Here is a 10,334-nt window from a genome sequence, read left to right as displayed (position 1 = left end):
TAAAGCAGAGTTAACACCTATCCTTCTCAAGCTGTTCCAAAAAATAGAAATGGAAGGAAAACTTATGGACTCTTTCTATGAAGCCAGCATTACCTTGATTCCCAAACCAGACAGAGACCCAGTAAAAAAAGGAGAATTACAGCCAATATCCCTGATGAACATGGATGCAAAACTTCTCAACAAGATACTAGAAAATTGAATTCAACAGCATATAAAAAGAATTATTCACTATGAGCAAGTGGGATCCATTCCTTGGATGCAGGACTGGTTCAACATTCACAAATCAATCAATGTGATACATCACATTAATAAAAGAAAGGATAAGAATCATATGATCCTGTAAATAGATTCAGAAAAAGCATTTGACAAAATACATCATCCTTTCTTAATAAAAACCCTTAAGAAAGTTGGGCTAGAAGGAACATACTTAAACATCATAAAATCCATGTATGAAAAGCCCACAGCTAATATCATCCTCAATGGGGAAAAACTGAGAGCTTTTCCCTGAGATCAGGAACATGACACGGATGTCCACTCTCACCACTGTTGTTTAACATAGTGTTGGAAGTCCTAGCATCAGCAATAAGACAACAAAATGAAATCAAAGGCATCAAAATTTGCAAAGAAGAAGTCAAACTCACTTTTTGAAGATGACATGATACTCTACATGAAAAACCCAAAAGACTCCACCAAAAGACTGCTAGAACTGATACATGAATTCAACAAAGTTGCAGGGTACAAAATCAATGTACAGAAATTGGTTGCATTTTTATACACCAATAATGAAGCAACAGAAAGAGAAATCAAGAAACTGATCCCATTTATAATTGCATCAAGAACCATAACATACCTAGGAATAAATCTAACCAAAGATGTAAAAGCTCTGTATGCTGAAAGCTTACTATAGAAAGCTTCTGAAGGAAATTGAAGAAGACACAAAGAAATGGAAAAACGTTCCATGCTCATGGATTGGAAGAATAAATATTGTTAAAATATCAATACTGCCCAAAGCAATCTACACATTCAATGCAATCCCAATCAAAATTGCACTGGAATTCTTCTCACAGATAGAACAAACAATCCTAAAATTTGTATAGAACCACAAAAGACCTCAAATATCCAAAGTAACATTGAAAAGAAAACCAAAGCAGGAGGCATCACAATCCCAGACTTTCACTTCTACTAAAAAGCTGTAATAGCCAAGACAATATGGTATTGACACAAAAACAGACACATAGACCAATGGAACAGAATAGAGAACCCAGAATTGGACCCACATATAAATGGCCAACTAATCTCTGACAAAGCAGGAAAGAGCATCCAATGGAGAAAAGACAGTCTCTTTAGCAAATGGTGCTGGGAGAACTGGACAGCAACATGCAGAAGAATGAAACTAGACCACTATCTTATACCATACACAAAAATAAACTCTAAATGGATGAAAGACCTAAATGTGAGAGAGGAAACCATCAAAAACCTAGAGAAAAAAGCAGGCAACAACTCTCTGACCTCACCCACAGCAATTTCTTGTTCGACACATCTCCAAAGGCAAGGGAATTAAAAGCAAAAATGAAGTATTGGGACCTCATCAAGATAAAAATCTTCTGCATTGTAAAGGAAACAATCAACAAAACTAAAAGGCAACCGATGGATTGGGAAAAGATATTTGCAAGTGACACATCAGATAAAGGGTTAGTATCCAAAATCTATAAAGAAATTACCAAACTCAACACCCAAAAAACAAATAATCCAGTGAAGAAATGGGCAGAAGACATGAATAGACACTTTTCCAAAGAAAACATCCAGATTGCAAACAGACACACAACGAGATGCCCAATGTCACTCATCATCAGGGAAATACAAATCAAAGTCACACTGAGATACCACCTCATACCAGTCAGAGTGGCTAAAATGAACAAATCAGGAAATTACAGATGCTGGCGAGGATGTGGAGAAATGGGAATCCTCTTGCACTGTTGGTGGGAATGCAAACTGGTGCAGCCACTCTGGAAAACAGTGTGGAGGTTCCTCAAAAAATTAAAAATAGATATACCCTATGACCCAGCAATAGCACTGCTAGGAATTTACCCAAGGGCTACAGGACTACTGATGAATAGGGGCACATGTACCCCAATGTTTATAGCAGTGCTTTCAACAATAGCCAAATTATGGAAAGAATCTAAATGCCCTTCAACTGATGGATGGATAAAGATGTGGTTTATATATACTACTTGGAATGAGAAAGAATGAAATCATGCCATTTACAGCAACAGGGATAGAACTGGAAGCTATTATCCTGAGTGAAATAAGTCAATCAGAGAAGGACAGATATCACATGTTTTCATTCATATGTAGATCTTGAGAAACTTAAGGAAGACCATGGGGGAAGGGAAGGGGAAAAAATAGTTACAGAGAGGGAGGGAGGGAGGCAAACCACAAGAGACTCATAAGTACAGAGAACAAACTTAGAGTGAAGAGGGGGATGGGGGAGAGGGGAAAATGGGTGATGGCCACTGAGGAGGGCAATTGTTGGGATGAGCACCGGGTGTTGTATGTAAGCCAAATTGGCAATAAATTATATTTTTAAAAAAGAACCATCTAAAAAATAAGTAAAATAAAGTGGAGTGTTCAGTCCATTTTCATGTAATATAATTATTTTTTTTTAACCTGAGCACAGTTGACACACAATGCTATACTAGTTTTAGGAACACAACAAAGTAACTCAAGTCCACACATTATGCCATGCTCATCATAAGTGTAACGATCTGTCACCACCCTATGCCACCACAATACCATTGACGATATTCCTCATGCTGCAGCCCCCATTCCTGTGACCTAGTCATTCCGCAACTAGAAGACCATATCTCCTACTCCCTTTTACCCACCTACCTATCACCCAACTCTGGCAACCATCAGTCTTCTCTTTGCATTTGTAGGCCTGATTCTGCTTTTTTGTTGTTGTTTATTCATTTTTTAAAGTCCATATATAAATGAAATCATATATTTGATTTATTTAATATGATCATATGATATTTGACTTATTTCACTTGGCATAATACCCTTTATGTCCATCCATTTAGTATAATTATTGATATGGTTGGCTTTACGTCTATTTGGTTTCTAATTGTTCACTCTGATTTCTGTCCTTTTTCTACTTCTTGTCCCTTTCTTCTTCCTGTCTCCCTTATTTGGAAGGATTAGCTAAATATTTTTAGTATTCCATCTAATTTTGCCTATTGACTTTTTAATTATATATCTCTTACTATAAATTTTTGGTAACCATCCTAGCAATTACAGTATCTATCCTTTACTTATTATTGCCTACTTAAAAATAATATTTAGCACTTCAGATGAAATGTAAGAAACTTGAAAGAACATATCCTATAGTTCTGTTTATTCTTCTCCCATCCTTTGTGTTATTGTTGTCATACATTTTCCTTCTATATATAAGCTAAACAGGACATGTGATATTTTCATCTTAAACTCTCACTTGTAAAGAAATCAAGTTGTCTTTTAAAGAAATCAAGAAATGTAAAAGGTAGTTTACATTCACCTAAATAATTATTTCCAGTGCATTCCATTCCTTTCTGTAGATTCCAATTTTCATATGATATTGTTTTGTTTTTCTTCAACCTGAAAAAAAAAAACTCAACATTCTTTGTAACACAAAACTTCTAACAAAATATTCTTTCACTTTTTATTGTAGATAGTTTTCTGGCTGGCATTTTGTTGTTGTTGTTGTTGTTGTTGTTGTTCAGTTACTTTGAAGATGTAATGCTTTTGTTTTTAGCCTCTATTGTTTTTTGGTAAGAAATGAGCCATCATTCTCATCGTGGTTCCCATACATGATTGTGTTCTTTTACCTCTAGCTGCAGGACTTTTTTTCCTTATCTTTGATTTTCAGCAGTTTAACAATTAGGTACCTAGTGTGGCTTCCTTTGTCTTTATCCTATTTGGATTCACTGAATTTCCTGGATCCCTGGGTTGATGTGTAGGGGAAAAAATGTGGGGCCATTCTTTCTTAAAATATATTTTTGCCCATTCTCCATATCTTTTCCCACTGAGGCTCCTTTTACAATGTGTTAGATCACTTGATATTGTCCCATGAGTTACTGGATCTCTGTACATCTTTGATAATCTTTTTTCTTAATCTGCTTTGGTTTGCATAATTTCTATTTATGTTATGCTTTGTTAGGATGAGTTTATTTGGGTTTAACCCCTAGTCCTACTGCATGACACTTACTTAGTCTGGAGTGTGTTTTTCTTCTAACGTGCACCCTAATGGATTTCCACTGGATATTTGAGGTAGGCAGTAAGTTCTCTCCGATTTAAATGGGGTGACCTCCACCTGCTAGTATTCTGTGACCTCTCTTACATCAGTTGCTTCTCAACCCCTTGCATAAGTTGTGATGTGCTGCTCCCTTTTGTCTTACCTTGAGGAGTCAAGACCAGACCTTATTTAAAAACATGAGCAAAACCCACATGTACACCCAAACCCAGCTTTCTGTTTCCAGTCTGTGCTACACAAATTCCAACCATTTCTGCAACCCTAAACTATGATCACTGTCTCATAAGAGGCAAATGTCTAGTTTCTGTTTGGGTTCATTCAGAAAAATGCCTCAGGGCAGAAAGTTGGGGTTAACATAGAGCTCATCACATGTGTTTCCCTTCTCTCAAGGATTATAGTCTTGCACTGCCTGTTTATCTATTCCTGGAAACAGTTACCCCATTTATTTTGTCCAGTTTTATGGTTGTATATATATGTCAGGGCAAGTACAAAACCAATATCTTAGTCATGGGTAGATGTGAAAGTCTATTGCATCTTGGCCTTTTGGCCAAGACTAAGTGTAGTATCTGTTCTTATCAGTTCATCAAACTTTGAAAAAATAAATAAATAAATGAATTTTGGCAAAATCAGGAAATTTTTTTAAAAGTATGCTTTGCTAATCATCTCCATCCTCAGGGCAACCTCTTACACAAACTCATCCACCTGTCATGTGTCCCTTTTACTAGAAAAATGCTTTAGATCAAATCCTTATTAACATATTAGTATATTTGCATTTTGAAAACATCCTTTGAAGTAAAGCCTGAATACAAAAATAATAGAGAAAATCAATGAAGCCAAAGTAGGTTCTTTGAAATGATAATCAACAAATTGACAAACTTTAACTACATTGACTAAGAAAAGAAATCTACCTAATCTAGCCTAATGATGAGCTCTTCCATTAGTAATTAATAATCTTTGCTTTGTTCATGTCATCTGCTTTAGAACCTGAATTCTTTCAAAGAAATGCTCCTCCTGTTTCTATAAAAATAGTACTGCTAAAATATATTACATAACACTAATATCTGGAAGTCTCTTCATGGTAAATAAATGTGAAATATCATTTTTGATGTTGAAAAAAAGTAGAAAAGTTAGAAAATAAAAAAAATATTTAAACTTTCATGCATCTCCACTAGCTAATAAAAAATTAATGGACAAAGAATGTTCCTTTTGATCCTCAACTTGCCCTCTCTCATTTTTGCCATAAACTTTGCATATGGCAAGCTCATTACTGATATTAAATGTATATGTACCACCTTGACACTACATTTAATCAAATACATACTTACTGCCTTGATACTACACTTATAGCACAAAAGAACAAGTCTATGCAGCTAACAGTCTTACTAATCTCATCATTTTTTTCTTCAGATCATGGAATTTTCTTTTTTTGCATAATTCTCCATGTTCTTTTCTCCTTATTACTGTTCATAACCAACAGAAAGGATGGACAAGAGTGGCTACAAATTAAACAATGTTTATATTTCATAAGAAAACTGTCACCACGGATACCATATGTTATGATGCCTCCTCAGTTTGCATCCATGTACTATATTCAAACATCAGGAGAGAGATTGAGGAATCAGAAGATCTTGCTTGTAGTTCTCTACCTTTTACTAACAAGCTGTGAGACCACTGGTAATTTCATTTAATATCTTTGGTGCCTTGGTTTCACCATCCGTAAAATGATGAGGTTAGACTAAAGAATTTTAGTATCTAATAATTACTAAGCACTTTCTATGTACGTGTTATTATGCCAGGAATTTTATGTATTTAATGTTATTTAATCTTCACAGTAATATGTCTATGAGACTATTTTTCAATGTTCTCCAGAGAAAAAGAACCAATGGGACATATTTAGATATACAAGAGGAGATTTAGTATGAGAATTTGCTCTTGTGGTTATGGAGGCCAATAAGTCCCATGATAAACTGTCTGCAAGCTGGAAAACTAGGAAAGCTGATGGTGTAATTCAGTACAATGCAAGAGTCCTGAGAATCAGGAGGAGAGGTGGCTGCTAGTATAAGTCCCAGAGTCCACAGGCCCAAGAACCAGGAGTTCCACTGTTGGAGGGCAGAAGAATATGGACATCCCAAATCAATAAAAGACAGAGTGAATTAGCCCTTCTTACTCCTTTTTGTTCTATTTAGGTCTTCAGTGGATTGGATAACTCCCACCTGCATTGGAGAGAACAATCTGCTTTACTCAGTCTACTGTTTCAAATGCTAATCTCATCTTGGACATACCCTCACAGATCTACTTCTTAAATTATCACCAGCTATCTGTGCATCCCTTAGTCTACTCAAGTCACACATAAAGTTAACTATCACGTAGGCAGATATTATTATTATTATCCCATTACATCCTTAAAAACTTGAGGTTAAGCATCATTAAAGACCTCTTCTAAGTAGTAAATAAAAGAGCCAGAATTGGACTTAAATCTGTCTGACTCCTGGGCCCAGGCTGGTAACCCCCACAATTTCAAGCAAAACATATCCCCAAACATTTTTTTCTTTAAAATATTAAATTTAATATCCAGTTGGGGAGAAGCTTACATGCAAACTGGAGTCTTGTGACTCCTCCTTCTATTGAGCACAATCCAGGCTTGTACTGTGTTTGCATGTTGTCTGTCAAATTTAGTTCCCAAGTAGAAACTTCGTCTAACACAACATTCTGCCTAGAGGTTCACACATTGCTAGCACTCAGTAACTGCTCATAGCAATATGAATGGCATCTGTTTAGTAAAAGGAATTTTGCCACTAATATTTCTTTTCTATTAGTTCAAATATGTATTTAGCAATTTTAACTGTTGAAAATATTCCAACCTTCTTAGTATATATAAAAGATTATTTATATTAATATTAGCCTATGATAGCCCCAGTTTGGCATAGTGTGGTTCTAGATAGACTGCACTCTCTGTAAATATACCTAGCCAAGATCTATTCCAGTTTATTCATTCATTTAGTCAGTCAGTGAAAGCTTAGCATTTAGTGAATATTTAGGCATATTATTTGCCTGCCATTGTGCTAAGTACAAGATAAATAAACAAAGATAATTCCAGCCTGAAGAATGTATTGTCTAATGCACTGCAGTTTGCAATATAGGTAAGTAAGTAGACAATTACAATTTGATATAATAAGTACTAATAATTGGTAGGGTTAGTACTACTCCAAAGGGGGCTTCCAAAGGGAGTAGTGATCCAATGATCCAATGATCTAATGATCCAAGATTAGGGATCAGAGAAGTCATCCTAGACAAAGTAATATCCCAGTAAGACTTGGAATGTTCTCATAAATTAGCCAGGTGGAAAACAGATGGAAGAAAATTCCAGAGGGAAGAATTTTTTCAAAGAGCCAAAGCTTAGGGAAAGAGAATAACATTATTCTAAAATCTGAATATAGTTCAGAATGGCCCCCAAAAAAAATTGGTAAGAAATGAGATTGGGAGGTAGGCAGGTATCATCCCAAAGGACCATATAAGCCTTATAAGCTCCATGTTAAGCCATACAGTCTTTACCTGAAGGCAGCCAAGAAGGTTTAAATAGTGAAATAGATGATTAGATTTAAATCTTGAAAAGGTCACTTTGGCTGCAGTGTAGGAAGCAAATTACAACAAGTAAGGATGGACTGGAAGAGAACAATTGGGGGCCTTCTTAAAATGGTGGTATCCTTAATTATAGTAAAGGCTCTGGATGAATTGGAGTCAATTGAGATAAAATTAACAGTACCTGGTAAATTATTAGAAGAGAGGTAGTTGGGAAGGAATAGGAATCAAAGACATGCTTGTGTTTGGGGCCTGAAAAATTAGATGAATGGTAGTTTTATTCATTGGGATAGGGAAGATGTAAAGAGAAGCGGCTTTGGGGTCAGAAAAACTGATTAATTTCATGTTAGTCAAGCCACAGAGATAGTGTTGTTGTTGTTTGGAATATATTATATGACTATTTTAATTCTGATGTAGTACTAACCTGTACCACAAATTAGTACCTGCGAAACAGAGTAGGTTCAGTTTTATGTTACTCTATCAATTCAGTAGATTACTGCAAAGGTGATAAAAAATGGAGATTATTAATCCTAAACAGTATTGATTCTTGAAGAAGGTGATGGTAGAACATATCTCATGACTGGACTAGAACCTGTGGGGGAAAGTACTATTCTGAGCTAGTCAGTAAAATTATACAATCTTATATGGTAGCCTGGACACATACACTACAATACCAGTTCTATGTGAAGTAACTGAGCAAGAGGCCCTGAAAGATTGCAAACCAATCTCAGCTGATACAGAATTTCTAAAAAAAAGTGGCTGCTTCCTTCAACATGAATAAGAGACCAGGTGTTATATAAAGAGTAAACTGAATGTCCCAATCCATTCGCTTTCACTGCCGTAGAATTCCTCCCAAGACTGGTCCCATTCACTGAGTGAAACAATTGGAAAATCTGTCCACCAAATTGCCTGATAAAAACTAGGATTATCCCTAAATATCCTGTGCTTCCCAGCTGAATAGATTTCTTACCCACTCTACTCAAGTACTTTACCTCTTTAAGCACCTGAGCATCTGTGTTTGTAACTCCACCACAGAAGGGCTCAAAGACTTCAGCCTGGGTGTTTTTCAGGGAAGGTGTTAAAACCATAACCATAAAATTGAACTATATAATGCAATCCTTCAAAATAGATCAACTGCAGGTATCTTAATGAGTTGATGTAATGGAGGATGTCTGCCAAGAAGGATGGCTTTGGCTTGGAAGCAACTGATCTTCGTCCATCCTTCTGATGATAATTAGGTAATATGTCTGCTTGCCTATTGTTTATTGAGGCCACTCCTAATTTATGGCAATAAAATCATGCTCCCAATTTAAAAGGGAAATTTTGTGTTTTTGTATTCTATAGTGGAGTGGAAAACATGGTTTAAAGTCATTTAGATAAAAGTCATCCAATGAAGGATGCCCAAGGGCATTCCTGTTTTATGCTGCTCTGCCTTGTCCTCTTTAAAATGATTACTTTATCTATTGAATTCTCAAGGTTGTATTATAAATAATGTGAAGAACACCTTTGTAATTATCTCCTTAGATTAGATTTCTAAAAGTGGAATTATATCATGAGTCAAATATTTTTTTTCAATTTACAATTTAGTATATTCACAAAATCACTTACAGAAAAAACTACCCATTTAGCTCCTATCAGTAAAATGAGAGTGAGTCTTTCCTTAACACCTTCATTAATAATAGATTGTATCTATATTTTTAATCTTTACTAATCCAAAATCCAAAATATATTTCATCATTTATTATTTTCAATTATCTGATTATTAATGCATTTAGATATATTTTCATGTTTCCTGGCCATTGTTATTCTATTAATTACCTTTATATGACTATTGTCTATTTTATTACTATGCTATTGATTTTTCTTCTCTCATTGTGGATCTCATTTTTTCTCCTGATTTATAAATTTATAATGTTTTGTAACATTAATATTTGTCTCATATTAATATAATTGCCTCCTATTTTTTGACATATATATTTATCTAAACTCTATACTTTTCTAAACTTTATACTTCTGACATATATATTTATCTAAACTCTAAAGTTATTCAGATTTTCTTTCCTCTCAAATAAGTCCTGAGTACATTTTTCCCTCATTATCCTAGTGTTCTTAATTTTGTTAACTAGATTCTTTTGTGCCATTTTAAAAGTACCCACATAGCATATATTTCTTACATTTAGTAGTTAATTGTTGTTCCAGGATATGTTGCCAATTTCTGACCTCACTATCAGTCCTTGTCTTTAGGTTTAATTTCAGTAGGTTTTTATGTAAGAATCTATGAGTGGTAAACTTCCTAGAACTTCCTGTGCTTGGAAACAATGATTTATTTCACCCTTACTCTGGAAGGATATTTTAGTTAGGTATAGAATTCTGGCTTAACAGTTATTTTCCTAGCTCTTTGAAGATATTCTTCCTTTGTCTTCTGCCAACTGTTGTTTCTAATGACAGTTTTATTGCCAATCTGCCT

The 10,334-nt window shown here is 35.0% G+C and overlaps 1 pseudogene; it reads left to right on the top strand.

The window, feature by feature from the left end:
• The first annotated feature begins 4,815 nt into the window (after positions 1-4,815).
• Positions 4,816-4,973, top strand: LOC131513347 (U2 spliceosomal RNA; annotated as a pseudogene).
• The last annotated feature ends 5,361 nt before the right edge of the window (positions 4,974-10,334 follow it).

Source organism: Neofelis nebulosa, chromosome 5 (genome assembly GCF_028018385.1).
Source record: "Neofelis nebulosa isolate mNeoNeb1 chromosome 5, mNeoNeb1.pri, whole genome shotgun sequence".
NCBI lineage: Eukaryota > Metazoa > Chordata > Mammalia > Carnivora > Felidae > Neofelis > Neofelis nebulosa.
The sequence above is the reverse complement of the archived record's forward strand: the minus strand, read 5'-3'. Positions and strand labels throughout refer to the sequence as shown.